This window comes from Gobius niger, assembly GCF_951799975.1.
Source record: "Gobius niger genome assembly, chromosome: 9".
Taxonomy (NCBI): domain Eukaryota; kingdom Metazoa; phylum Chordata; class Actinopteri; order Gobiiformes; family Gobiidae; genus Gobius; species Gobius niger.
In genome coordinates, this window is record NC_136860.1 from 20263977 (window position 1) to 20277620 (window position 13644).

The window sequence follows — 13644 nt, forward strand, 5'->3', positions numbered from 1 at the left end:
TTCAATCGTAATCTGATGCCAGAAAACAAGCTGCGAAAAGCCAAGTCTTCTTGATTACTCATGACAAATTGTGTGCTTCATAATGATGATGAAAAATACCGTGAAGTGATTGAGAAATGTTGTGGTCACAGCAAATTATGGAGATGAGGTGATTTATATAAACAAAAAAAGATGCCACACGTTCATTTACAGTATTCATCTGTGTTGATATTTCAGTACACACGAAGTATTCCAGGGGCGAAAAGGAGCCTGATGAAAATGTCACTTTATAGCACACGCTCCTTTTGTTTTGTTGACATGTTTTGTCCCCAAAGATAAAGGAAGAATTGTGTGTAACAAGCCAAATGATTGCGCTTCATGGCTGGGTTAGGAAATTGCTCTGGACGGGTGTTTCTGTGGCCAGCGGTCAGATCTATCAAACAAAAAGTTCAGTGTGGTTTGTGCAATCAGAAAATCCCATGTTGGGATGTGCAGACAGACAGTTTCCTGTGAAAATCTGTATCTCTTTGGCCGATAGACTCCCTCACCAGCCTGACAGCTCATTCCCACTTCTTGGTGTAAAACTGAAATACATGGCATTTCAGGGAAAAAGGGTTGAGTTGTTCTATTTTGCATTAAAGAAGTTGACTCACTGACATGCTTTATAAACAGAAAAAACCTGAATTTGTAATAAAGGACACTAATAATACAATGCGGCAATAGAGTTACCATTTTTGAGTCTGAGTAATCTACATTACCGTAGATCTTGAAGGACCGCTTCAAGCAATGCATGGCAGGCAGAGCATTTCTCCTAATGAGGCAACAGGGGAGGGAAACTACAAAATCCACTGATAGTGTGTCTGCACCTTAAGAGGTAAGAAATCCAGACAGAGATGTACTACAGACAGCCCTAGAGGTATCCACAAAAAAAAAAAACACGTCACATATCTCAGGATAAAAGCAGGAATGAAAAGCAAACGCCAATGGCATTAGCCGTATTGGTATGCTCTTGTACATGTAGTTTTCCTTGAGATGTTTAGAAAATGTAAACCAGGATACTGTTTAGACCAGAGTTTTTGTTATCAGGTATGTGAAGGGCATGCTTCATCAATATCATACTGCAAAGTCTACAATCATATTTTTCTAATCTAATTTTCCAATCAATGGTTTAGATAACCCTCTGCAAAAACTTTACAACCTTTTCCGTGACGTAACTCAATTCTGTTAACCATTGACCGTGACAAAAAAGACACTTGTAAATGTTGTGTATAATCTTATCTTTAGTGCAGTCAATATTTAGCAGCACTTGACCATTTATAAAGTCAATACAACAGTGCTGCTACACTTTCACGGGCACTGCAAGACAAATCGCTAGTATATTTGACATTGAGGAGTTGAGAAAGGTTGACATAAAAAGGAAGTTAGCCCCATACAGAAAAACAGAAACCCTGTAGCGTCATGAATCCCCTTCCTCCAGCGCGAAAGACAAAGTTACGTTGACTGTAACCTTACTGCAGTTTCACCCAGAACTCTTTGCACCTTCTTCAGCACTCCCTTCTACCCTCCCTCAGCGCAGGCTAGATGAATTATTCCCTTTGATCAGGCGTCACCTCGGGGTTCCTCCGGAGAAAGACAAGCGCTGCGGTGCTGCAACAATGGCATGCCCACCTGATGAACCCGCAGCTTCGACTCAATCACTGACCTTTAAAAAGACAGCGTCAAGGTCAATCAAATTAACTCCTGCACTAAATTGGTGAATCGGAACATCACATTCACGAGACAATGAGTAAGTACAAATCGGATTAAATAATGGGACAAAGGGAGAGTAAAGCGCGGATCATTATTCTCCCAAAAATCCCACGATTAAGAAAACAACTCGAAGTTCAGCTGCAGGTCTTTGGATAATGGTGAGTGTAGTCATCCAGGCCAATCCCATTTTCTCAGTGGCTGAAGGATTAACCACTCTGACACTGAACCAAATAGGTCAAATAGCAATAGTCTAAATTCACAGTGCTGTATTCTTGGTTATCCAAATCTGAAAATCCATGCTTGCTTTTACTTACAACCCCCTCGAGTACTAGATGACTCGCTGTTACTGGAAAAATATACATTGCTTTCAAATGACTGTGCAGTTTCAGTATTACCATGCGGTGCACAAGCATGCAGTTAGACGTGCTTGAGTATAATGCCTTGAATGTAGGTTTTCCACTGTGAAACAACAATGTCTTTCTCACAACTTGTGATGCAACTTCATATGCAAAAAAAACTAAGAGGAATTGAGATGAAATTATTACCATGCTCTGATTATTTATGTTTTTGCAAGAATTTTCCATGTTTTCCGGAGGGGATACAAACCGGTCTAAATTTAAGTCAAACTCAGTGAAGAAGACTATGGGAACAATGTTTGAGAAGAGCACGGGTCCTGCCTCATGAGAGTTTGCCGGTGTTACATCATTTTGTGGTAAGATGAGCATACCACACTGACACTGAGGAAATCTACTGCGATATGTATATGCAGTAGCCTTAGAATACAAGCGGAATACTTAAAGCAGTACGAAGTAACTTGTTTACCTTAATAAATCCTTTTCGTAGTCCCTCTGGGGGTAATACAAGTGTTATTGGAATGATTGGGGGGTCTTTCATCTCCCCCCTTGTGTCTCTGGCCAGAAAACCAACCTTGCAACTTTCCTGCACCAGGTTGGAGTCACCAACACACACTAATGGAATCACGACGAAGAAGCTAACAGGCTAACGGGCAAAGCTAACTGCGGGATTAAACAGTATTTATAGCCAAGTTTGAGTGAAAAAAAAAAAGTAGCTTCATTGTGTAATTGGATGTACAATATCCCTCTCTTCCTCTGTCTTTTTTGTCAGCGTAGTAGTTACTCGTTGTAGTTAACGGACAATTAATGAGTAAAAAAAACGTAACATGCTACGACACCTGCAGTGGCACTTATGGCCTCTAGTTAGTACTGCTTTAAAGGACTCTGATAAGAAATTAATTGAATTCACAATGCAGCCATTATATTGCGGTAATTGTTGCCGCAAAATAATGGGGGATTTTTCCTGATCAGTAAGGGCTCCCCTTTCCGTCTCTCATGTGGTGCATCTAAAGTGTCACATGGCGAACAGAGAGAAGCTCCAGTAGATCTGCCGGTCTCTCCGTGCAGCTCAGAGGCATACAGAGGTCACGCTCAGACAACTGCGAGCGTGCCAAGGCAGCTCACAGAGGGCAAATGAGAAGAGAGAGGAAGTGCAGCCCAATAGTGTGTGCAGTCTTCATCTCTCCTGAGAGCCCCACGGAGCTATACAGCTCATAAATAAAGCAAGGTTTCCTCTGGCTGAATGTGTGTATGTGAAGAGAGTGGAAGACACAGGGAAGAAATGGATCAGACAAAAAGCCTATCATGTTGCTCCATTCAGCAAAGCAATTAACAATACAGAGGACAGAGACCAATGGAGGGTGTGCACATGATGTCATAGTGGCAGAATTGTTATTTCATTTTGAGAGGCACTATTGAGTTATGGAAGCTGTCATCATTGGATTTTGACGCTCAGTTTGGAACGATTAGGGTTCTGATTAGAGTAAAAATTATTGTGCATACCCCTGTATAAGAAAAAAAAAATGTTTTCGATGTCAGTACTTTAACAATATTTGCTTTTCGATACCTGAACGCCACATTTTTTTTATATCTATACTAATAATATAAATTATTTGTCATTTAGAACCATAAAACAGACAAATAATGTTCCTTTTCCTTCCATTTCCTTTCTTTTGGAGTTGTATCATGCTTGTTTGAAGTGAAACAACCAAGAAAATTCCTTTAATGACAAAAGTTTTGCTTGTTTCTTCCCCCATTTTTAACATTTTCCATATTTTTTTTCCCTGAATTTTGCCCACCTCTTTGTGTTTTTTCACCAATTTTCCCCAAATTTTCCCAATTGTTTCCCCACGTTTTCCCCCAAATGTTTCAATTACTTACCCCAATATTCGCATTTGTTTTTCTTTTAAATTTCGATGACCAACAGCATCAAAACTAGAATATAAAGATTTTTTATTTCTTTGCGGTACCTGCTTTTATTTCGATACTTTAAATTTTTTGATACCAGTAGCACCTAAACCGTTTTTTTCTCGATACCAAACTGGTATCGTTTAATGGTACCCAGCCCTGGTAATGACTAGAATAGAAATATAAAATATATATCCAGCTATGGCTTGATAGAAAAAGTGAACAAAATATGAAAATAAATACAAGCAGTTAGTGCAATTTAATGTGAAAGGATTTGCGTTTCTGAGGGCTGTCTTGGGCCAAAGCTCGGTGGGGAACCTTTTAACCATGTCCTATTCTGCAGAATGACTGTAGTTTTACATAGATTGTCTCAGAGCACTGATTCATGTGGACTTTGGTTGTGAGTTATCAGTTACATAGCCAGACTGAGGTCCAGATGGCCAAGACTCATTTTGACTGAAGTTCAGGAAAAACTGTCACGTGTCCTCGCTGAAGAACAGACATGGATTATAGCAGAAATTCTAATGCAATGAGTGTAATATGTGCAAGAAAACACAAGGAATGCAAATTAAGAATACACATGAAACCAAAAACAACAGTTTTGTATAGCACTATTCTGAACACAGATGCTTTACACTTCATTATTCATTCACTCCACACTCTTTAGTGCTATTGTAGTCACAGCTGCCCTGTAATTATTAACCACAACCTGATCAAAACAGCTGGACAGTTAAAAGCCACCTCACCTCCACATCAATCACACCTACAGGACCAATCAATATGAGCTGTGGTCCATAATTTATTGAATATACAAGTGGTGATCATTAGCTAGAGATTCCCAATAGCAAACCAAGCATAAAACACAGGCTATGTCCAACTAAATAACCTTTGTTGGCACAAAGCTGGCACGGAGCAGGCACCCCTTACAGAATCTCATGTTTGGCCTCACATTGAGATAAGCCTCTCCTCCTGCGTCTCATTTTTCACTGAAGCCGAGTCTCACTACAGTGATCCTGCCCACAGTGCAAGCCTCAGCAGACACGACGACACTGGGAGATCCTCTCAATTATCAAAGAGGAATTGTTTTGCCAATCCTTATCCTCCAAATCCTCTATGGTTTAAGGCACATTAATTATGCATTTATCTCCTCAAGGTTGAAATGATTGCGGCAGTGGAGGTACAGAAACAGACATGATGTCAGCAGAAGAGAGTGGAACACGTTTTGGGCAAAGTCGTGGTGAGAGAAGCCGATGCGGTGTTGACACAAAAGAGGTGGTTGGAGACAGTGAGGGGGCTTGATTGTTGGGCCACAAATTGACAACTAAATAATCGATTGCAGGAAGGCAACTGCCAAAATCCACCAGTTATAAAATATAGTGGGCAGGATATATATCAGGCAACTATAGTGAACATTTTTGGTTTGATATGAAAGATTGTTATGAAAAGACAATTAATTGCTGTTCTTGTATGCAATTGTGATATTTCTGAAACCAGTGCAGGCGCGACTGATGATCAATATTCTTCTAAATATTGATTTTACTCCTGATTTCAAAGTAATTCGCAGGTTAGCTACTTAAACTTAAGTCATCTACAATTTTAATGCTGTTCTCAATTGTCAGAAGAACACATTACAATCCACCACAGGCAGGTGCCAACACCGCTTTCTAGACAGGTTTTGGTGAGTAACATGTCATAGTCTTTAAACCATTAGTTTTTGCAGCTGGTTATAAGTTTGCAGAGCAGTGTTGAGGACTGTTTCTCAGTGTAAAACACAGAAGGACCGGAGACGGTGGCATGTGAATGTGAAGGATGCATCGAGGGGAAAACAGGAGAAGATCACAGTGAAAGAGAGAAAAGCCGAGTCTTTCGATGCTGTGGGTGGAAGAGTAACAGTGTTTGTGCACAGCATGTCAAACTGAAGAAACAAACTAGAAAATGTCCACTTCATTTAATCAATTAGAGCATTAAGGCTAGTGGGGCAGCCAACAGATAACACAAACATTTTAACACAACTTAATCTGACAATGTTCAAATCCAGGCTGAAAACAGTTCTTTTTACCAATGCATATGACTGAAAGTATTTATCTGCACTCTCGCCTTTTACTGTAATTGATTAATTTTATGTTGATGTTTTTATTGATTCTATTTGTTTTCAACTGTGAAGCACTTTGAATTGCCTTGTGTATGAATTGTGCTCTACAAATAAACTTGCCTTGCCTTGCCTGCTGCTTTGACTTCTAAATACAAATTAGAACAGCACCATATATCGCAATTAATATTGTATCGCAAAATTACGTGATATCCGTATCACACGAAGCCTCAATATATTGATTTAATATACAAAGAAGTTTTCCATCTGACTGAAAGCAACATACAGTAGGCTAATCATATTGGAAATCATGTGAACACAAGTAAACAAGCAAAGGTTACTGTGAAAGCCATAATCAGCTTTCACAAATAAAATGGAGTCTTGTGATCGGAAAGACTCGAATACCGGTGAGTCAGTAAATGGTGGTGGCCGAGCTCAGTTTCATCAGCTGTGGCTACAACAGTTGCATACTACCACAAAGTATGACATGAATGAATAATGACTACAGTGTACCACTTTGAGAAACTTGTGAAGTCGAGCGTGTAAAGTGCAACATTGTTTCTTGGATGCACAGATTGAGAATAGGCCTAATACAGTTTAACAGGTCATTTTCTTCTTCTCCCCCTCCACTCCCTTCATTTTCAAATGAATCCACCAAGGCCTTCTTCAAGATTAGACCAAAAATTAGGTCAGCGACACTGTACCTGTGACCTCAAAGTAACTACAGCCAGAGACTTGGTCAGGTTGGTGGCAACATGTCATTGTATCATTGCCCTTAGTATAACCTCAACTGTAGCTCTGCAGAACTAAGGTTATAAAAGATTACTGAACATTTTTAAGAGAAGCCAAATAAAGGCTTTACACAAGTCTCTAGATCGCTGTCATTTGTTTGAGACATTTCATCTCTGCTCTATCTTGCAGTTATTTTGACAAATGACAAATGACAATGACAAAATAACTGAACTCCCTTACTTCCATGTAGTCCTACTGAGCATTACTAAATATATACCACTAGGGCTGTCACGATAATTACTATATCGACTTATCGTTCAACGTATAACAGATAAACTACATATTTTTGGGTTCGGTATTTATCTTCTGTACATTTATTAACATTTCCCCCATTTCTTCTTTGTAAAACTTTGATTTATAACTGAAGCATATTGTGTCACATTATATTTCATGTTTATTGCCACTTGTGTGGTATTTTAGGCTATGATTGATTATGAACTTCTAGAACAAAGGTTTACTGTCATTTTTATGCCTGAGAGTTGACAGTGTATCCAGTATCGTTAGCGTCAATAATATCATTTAACGCAATACTTTCCTGCCTCAAGATATCGAACTTCAGATTTGTTATCGTGACAAGCCTATATACACACAACATCATATATATCTATATTATATATAAACAAATTTGCAGACAACGTCCACAGTTCAGGCTTTGTTGACCGTCCGGTTGAAGAAAGGGACACTGCATCATTGTACTCCATCCAGTGTAAAGTCATTGCCATACTGCCCCTTGTATTCATCGCCTTTCCCTCGGTGTCAAACAGAAGGATTAGGCAGCATGCCCAGTGGTGACACGAGGACAGAGCCAGCGCACTGTTGGTTCAGTTAAGAGTATGATTCAGAAATGCAAAAAAGACAGGGTTGGTGAAAGGATTACAAGTCTAGGGGTGAACCAATTGAAACTGAATTTGAAAGAATATCAAACAGCCCCCAGAGTGGACACAAAACTGAACTGTGTTGTACTTTATAATGCATCACGCCATCGCTGCATCGTTTTGATTTGATCATCCCTCAGGACGTGCCGCTGACTGTACAGATACACAGTTTCAGTACAATTAGTCAGGGAAGTTCATTTTACATGTTCATCATTTCTTGCCCTTTCATGTCATGATTTCCAGCATGGGCATGGTGTGCTGGGCCAGTCAGTCAACAGGCTGTGGGATCATGATGACACAAAAACATTTTAAAGACTTGTGTTTAGGTGCAAGGAAATTATATAGCAGGATTTGCTTTTTTTATTGTCAAAGTACAGATGTTTGACCTGGTTTATGGTTTCAGCCTAATCATGTGGATATCGGCAAAAGCGCTCCATCTGATATTGTGTCATACCAACCTACTTAAACGCAATTGATGCTCTACAAACCCCAATGATATAACCCATATCAGATGCTACTGTAACAAAAAGGTGTCCCTTTTCCTGCCACAGTCATGATCCCTAGAGTATATTCCCATCTCCTGAACATGGTTCCGCTTTGCAACAGAAATGTTGTTTCCATAATACTCCTTAACACAACTCTTACACACTCTTACTCTCATAAATAAAAGCATGTATAATGAGCACCTAAAATCACGTACGCTTTTAGTAAATTAAATATGCAATGACAATGACATTGTCATGAGTTAAATTAAAAGTTGCTATAAAATATATAAACCTCCCTTTACATGTTGAAGAGTAAGGCATGGCCTAAATTGGAACTTAGTAAATAATTCATATCAAGATATCATAATAAATGTATGATTATTGTGTGCCAAACATTGATAAATAAATTACCACAATGATGAATTATATGATCTCTTGGATAACTGTGGTAAAACCAAATCCTAGTTTGTGGAGCTGTTCGCTGACAATGACAATAAAAAACAAATCTGATATTGATTCTGAAAGATAAGAATCAGAATAATAAGAACAAGAATCTGAATTTTTCTAAATATCACAAAGCCAGACTAAAATGCCTCAGAAGAGAAACCACTGGCCAATATGTGTCAAAACAAATCAGTTTCACAGTTCACACAGTGCAAATCACTGCACTAAACAGAGGAGGTGGGAAAAACAAACAGGAAATAATGTTTTGTACATATAGGACTATATAGTCTTGAATTTGGTGAGTCTAATTTTGGGGCCAAAATATTGGTATTTTAGGTGTTTACATAAGCTATCTCTATAACCACATTCTTCATAAAGAGTAATGGACATAAGTCGATACTAGAAAGTCATTTGAGCAGAAAGATTTTTATAACCTCTGCCTAGAAGTTTCATTGTTGACCTGAACCTTGTCCCAGAAAGGCGCGCCATGGAGCTCTTAGAAGGGCGTGTCAGAGGAAAGGTGTGCCATAAGACTCTAAGGAACTACCTGCACTGCCGTGGTTTTATTAAACATAAAGTATCAGAGGAACATAAAGCAGTAACTCCTGATAGCAAGTGTTACGGATAACGATTGGCCACAAAGTTGAAATATAGAGGACCTGCAGTTACCCACAAGCGCCACTAGACACAGTGACAAGCTCAGCATGTGGCACCAGTCTCCAAATGTACTCACATAATAGATGCCTTCATTGTGAACGTGTAAGTAGTTTTAAAACGCCCAGTACATGGTCTCTGTCGTTATTAGTGAACACAAAAATGAAAAAAAGATGAACAAACCATCATAACAACAGGGCTTTTGGACAAAATTGCTTCGGCAAACACAGGACTGGCATAAGGACCTGCTCCGCTCTCACAGCCGAGGCTAAAAGGCCTGCAAACATGTCCAGTCTGAGTCTCAAATCAGTGGAAATATCTGAAAGCACTGGTTGCGTAAATGAAAAGCGTATTTCACTGACAGTGAGAGTGTTATCCACACGGGACAAAGGCCACCCGAGGTTTTAGCACAATCAAGTGAGCCACATTTGAGTGGACAAAGAGCCAGCGACAAACGGAGAAAGTGGGACGAGCACGCCACCGTTTTACTCCCAACTTTTACGACTGTTTGTAAACGTAAAAGTCAGGCCAAAATTGCAACCAAAACGACAAGCAAAACATATGTTGGTTAGAAAAGTCGCGCAGTTCAGTGAGGCACGCTCATGTGCGGTCACAGCTTACCTTAGTGTTCACTCCAATGAGAACGTGCGAGCGGCGACACTCAAAAACAGAAACTCTCGTGGCGCACAAATATCTGGGCTGGCTCAAAAACGAAAAGTGACTTTAAATCCACATCACTCACACGTTTACAAAGGCTTTACATGGGACGACCTATCCTCGCTTGTTTTTCTGTCTCAGGCTGCTTCGCTCCACATCAACCTCCTGTCAAGGAGCAGCGACGCGCCGCAGCGCGCCTTCACAATAAAATCTTTGTTTTGTGCCGAGCGCGAATTTGATTTGATCCGTTTTCATTGGTTGATCTTGTTTATTTGCACTTTAATCACATTGTTACTTCAAACTAGGGCCTTTGACAACAGTTTACCAACGTTGCAATAGCATGACCAAATTGAAACGACATAGTGGGACCAATTTAGACAATTTGGTGGGACAGATATCAGTCTTAGAACTTAATGTTAATAAGATCCCACTGTTCACCTCCCTGATCCCACACATTTGACTTGTAGTCTTTACTGACATTAGGATAATAAGTTGCATTGTACAATCCAGCCTACATTCGCACACTTCACTTTTATAGAATAGAGTCAATTCAAAATGGGTCATCATATTATCCTATAGGCCTACATGCAGCTGGTCACCTCTTGTTTGTTGGTTATTTAACATTCTTCTCATTGCCTGTGACTCCCCAACTGTTTGACCTGGTTCATGAATATTTTGAAGGTGATTTCCGCTGTCCTCGTGTTGTTTAATGGGCAGCTTCACGGTCCGGACCCCCCTTTAGTGACGTCAGCAGCGCCGGGACCAGTTCAGGACGGCAACGCAGTGGAAAAGCCACACGCTGCTGCTGCTGCTGCTGCTGCTGCTGCTACACTGGAGTGTGTCGCCCCTCACCGACCACAGTGGGGACAGTGAAGTTACAGAGAGCCTCTCAAATCAGAAGCTATGGCTCACAAACACAGCCCTGATCTGCCCAGACCGTGGTTCAGTAAACGAGCTACAAGATTTTTTATAAGTTTTTTTTTTTTTTTTAACTATTCAAAGATAAACAAATAATGTGAGGCTACTTTATTTTGTATAAGTTTTATATTGCTGTTTGAATACTTACAGCACCTCCCTGTGTTACATGTCTGTCCTTACACCAGAAATGCAGTGAGAATGTTCATTATGTGTATTGGAGGTGGCTTATGTGTAAATGCAAGGTCATTTGTCAAATAGGCCTACTTTTTTTGTCTTGTTTTTTTTGTTTTGTTATGGACCTGATAAAACAACCCTACTCGTCTACTCTTAAAGCTCACCTTCATGTCAGATCACAAGGGGGCAGAGCAACCATAGAGGAGAAACCTACAGTGTACACTGCTCCTTACGGGTTGCCCCAGTGGCATCGAAGGATGGGTTAAATGCAGAGGACAAATTTCCCTACGGGGACAATAAAGTATAAAAACAATAAAATAGGGCCTTGTAATTCCAAAACCAAAAACACAAACACATCCTTGTCTAAAAAGATCAATCGATTGAGATGCTTAAAAAAAATAGTCCACACAACTAAAAGTAGCTCCCGAAATCGTATTATCCCTTATAATTCGCCTCCAATGTGCTTGAGATGTTTACTTTCTTTCTTTTACGGAAAGAAATTGAAAATATATTGGCCTAATTTTAAAAATTGATTCTTCCTTCATGAAATATGCAAGACCAATGAAATACGAAGTGCAGTTAAACTGCTTTTCAGAAGTAAAAAAAAAAAAGAGAGGCTATAATCAGGTATTGCCAGATAAGATCTAAATAGGACTACAGATACAAATGAGAAATAGACAGATCTGAAATAGAATTAATCCAAGACCAAAGTAACTCTAAATAAGGACTGACTCAATTCAATAAAATTATCTCAATTCAGTAAACAGTCCTTGAAGCCGATTTTATGTAGTACAATTTGGGAAACCTTGATCAGGCTGATCAAGTCAACAAGTTCTCTGCTCCTCTGAAGACAGAAGTGAAGTCAATGAAACGTCAAAGGTCAAATGTTTTGAACAACGGACATGGGGTGACCGTGGCTCAGCGGGTGACAGTGGCGCAGTGGGTGACAGCGGCTTAGAGCACAGACACAAAGGTCACTGGTTCACATCCTGGCTCAGACTGGTGCATGCTGACACTGTGTCATTGGGCAAGACACTTCACTCCCCTTTCACAGATGAGTAGTGAGTGAGTGACTTGTAGTGGCTGGACACACGTTTGTTAACACATCCACAGCATCATACGAAACATAAAAGTTGACTGAATAAATGGTTCAGCTCTCAGCAAACCTTGAAGTCACGTGTGACCATCACGCGCTGTTCCCAAATGACAACTCAAGCATTTCAGTGGCAACATAGGACTGAACTCTTTGCCTGCGTGGACAATGACTAACATACAGACCAGAGGAATCTGATTAAGGAGGAGACTTAAAGGAAGGGTCCATTTGTTTACGTTTTAAGACGGTTTTTACACAGCTGACCGCAGAGTAATTAGAAAGGCCTGAGCTGCATGCCTATCTGTAACTCACTGCAGATATTAGATATCAGACATTGATTCATTAGTTATATTTGAAACATCAGGGCATCACTTGAGCTATAATTTAAAAATTCTGAAAGAAATATTGGTATTTTGTGTCACCAGTACATATTAAAAAATAATAACTGGGTTATAACTGGACATAATTATGAATCCTTATTGGAAAATAATGTACATTGTTAGTAATTCATTTGTTTCTTTTACCCCGTGGGTTTTTGCTTGGGAACAAGCCTGTTAAGTTCTCAGGACAGTGTTGATTGTTTTAAATTCGCTCCACATTTGACCTGGACCTTCAGCTAACAGTGCTGTAATATATTTTGAGAGCTTCTTTCCCTTATGAGCCCATGGATAAGTTGACTTATTATTAGTGAAGGCTAAGTAACACTTGTCAGCACTGTAACTGCTGTAACTATAACCTGGATGTTTTCCATTTTCAAGCCGGCCCTGCCCACTCTCTCCCTTTGGGCAGCTCTCTCTTACAAACTCTCACACACACACACACACACACACAGCTATAGTTACCACCCTGATGAAAAGGGAAGTTTATTTTGGCAGGAAAGCTCACTGTCTTAAGTCCCCCTGATGCACGGTGTTGATGTATGTGATGAAACTGGTTGCCCAGTTATGGTTACCATTCAGAGGCCTGAATGGTAACCATACAATTACAATACACTGCCCAACAACTAATGCTAATGTGGGGTAGTTTTTATGTGCACAACAGCCCAAACATGTTACCTTAAGCCAGGGGTAGTGTTTTTTTTTTTCTAAAAGCCAACATTGCATTGAGGCTAAACAAACTTTTAGAACCGGTAATATAATAATGCCAAGACACAGAGACAGACCTAAAAGTCGATGGTTCAACCCCTTCACCCTTGTTTGCCCGGCAAGGTGGTCATGCAGCAATGGATAGAAGTGGGTGCGCGACTGATGAGTGAATGATTCATGTGCAGCACTTCTGTATGATTGTTGTGGGAAAAGAAGAGAGATTCGGTCAATAAAAAAGGTATCTGGCAAAAAAAATGATAAATACAATTATAACAGCAGAGCAGTGTAAATATATTGACAAGCTTGCTTTTATCATAAGAAATCACATTAATCAATCTAATTAAACAATCTGATTAGATTTAGAAGTTGGCACAGAAGAGTAGGTTGGA

At 39.8% G+C, this 13644-nt stretch overlaps 1 protein-coding gene across 1 annotated transcript in view; it reads right to left on the reverse strand.

Annotated features, from left to right (window-relative positions):
• nck2a (NCK adaptor protein 2a) overlaps positions 1-10151 on the reverse strand; it is a 29302-nt gene extending 19151 nt beyond the window's left edge. Inside the window, exon 1 of the mRNA XM_079562391.1 lies at positions 9950-10151. The gene's annotated coding sequence lies outside the window, so the exon portion shown is untranslated. The remainder of the gene's footprint in view (positions 1-9949) is intronic.
• Between the last annotated feature and the right edge of the window lie 3493 nt (positions 10152-13644).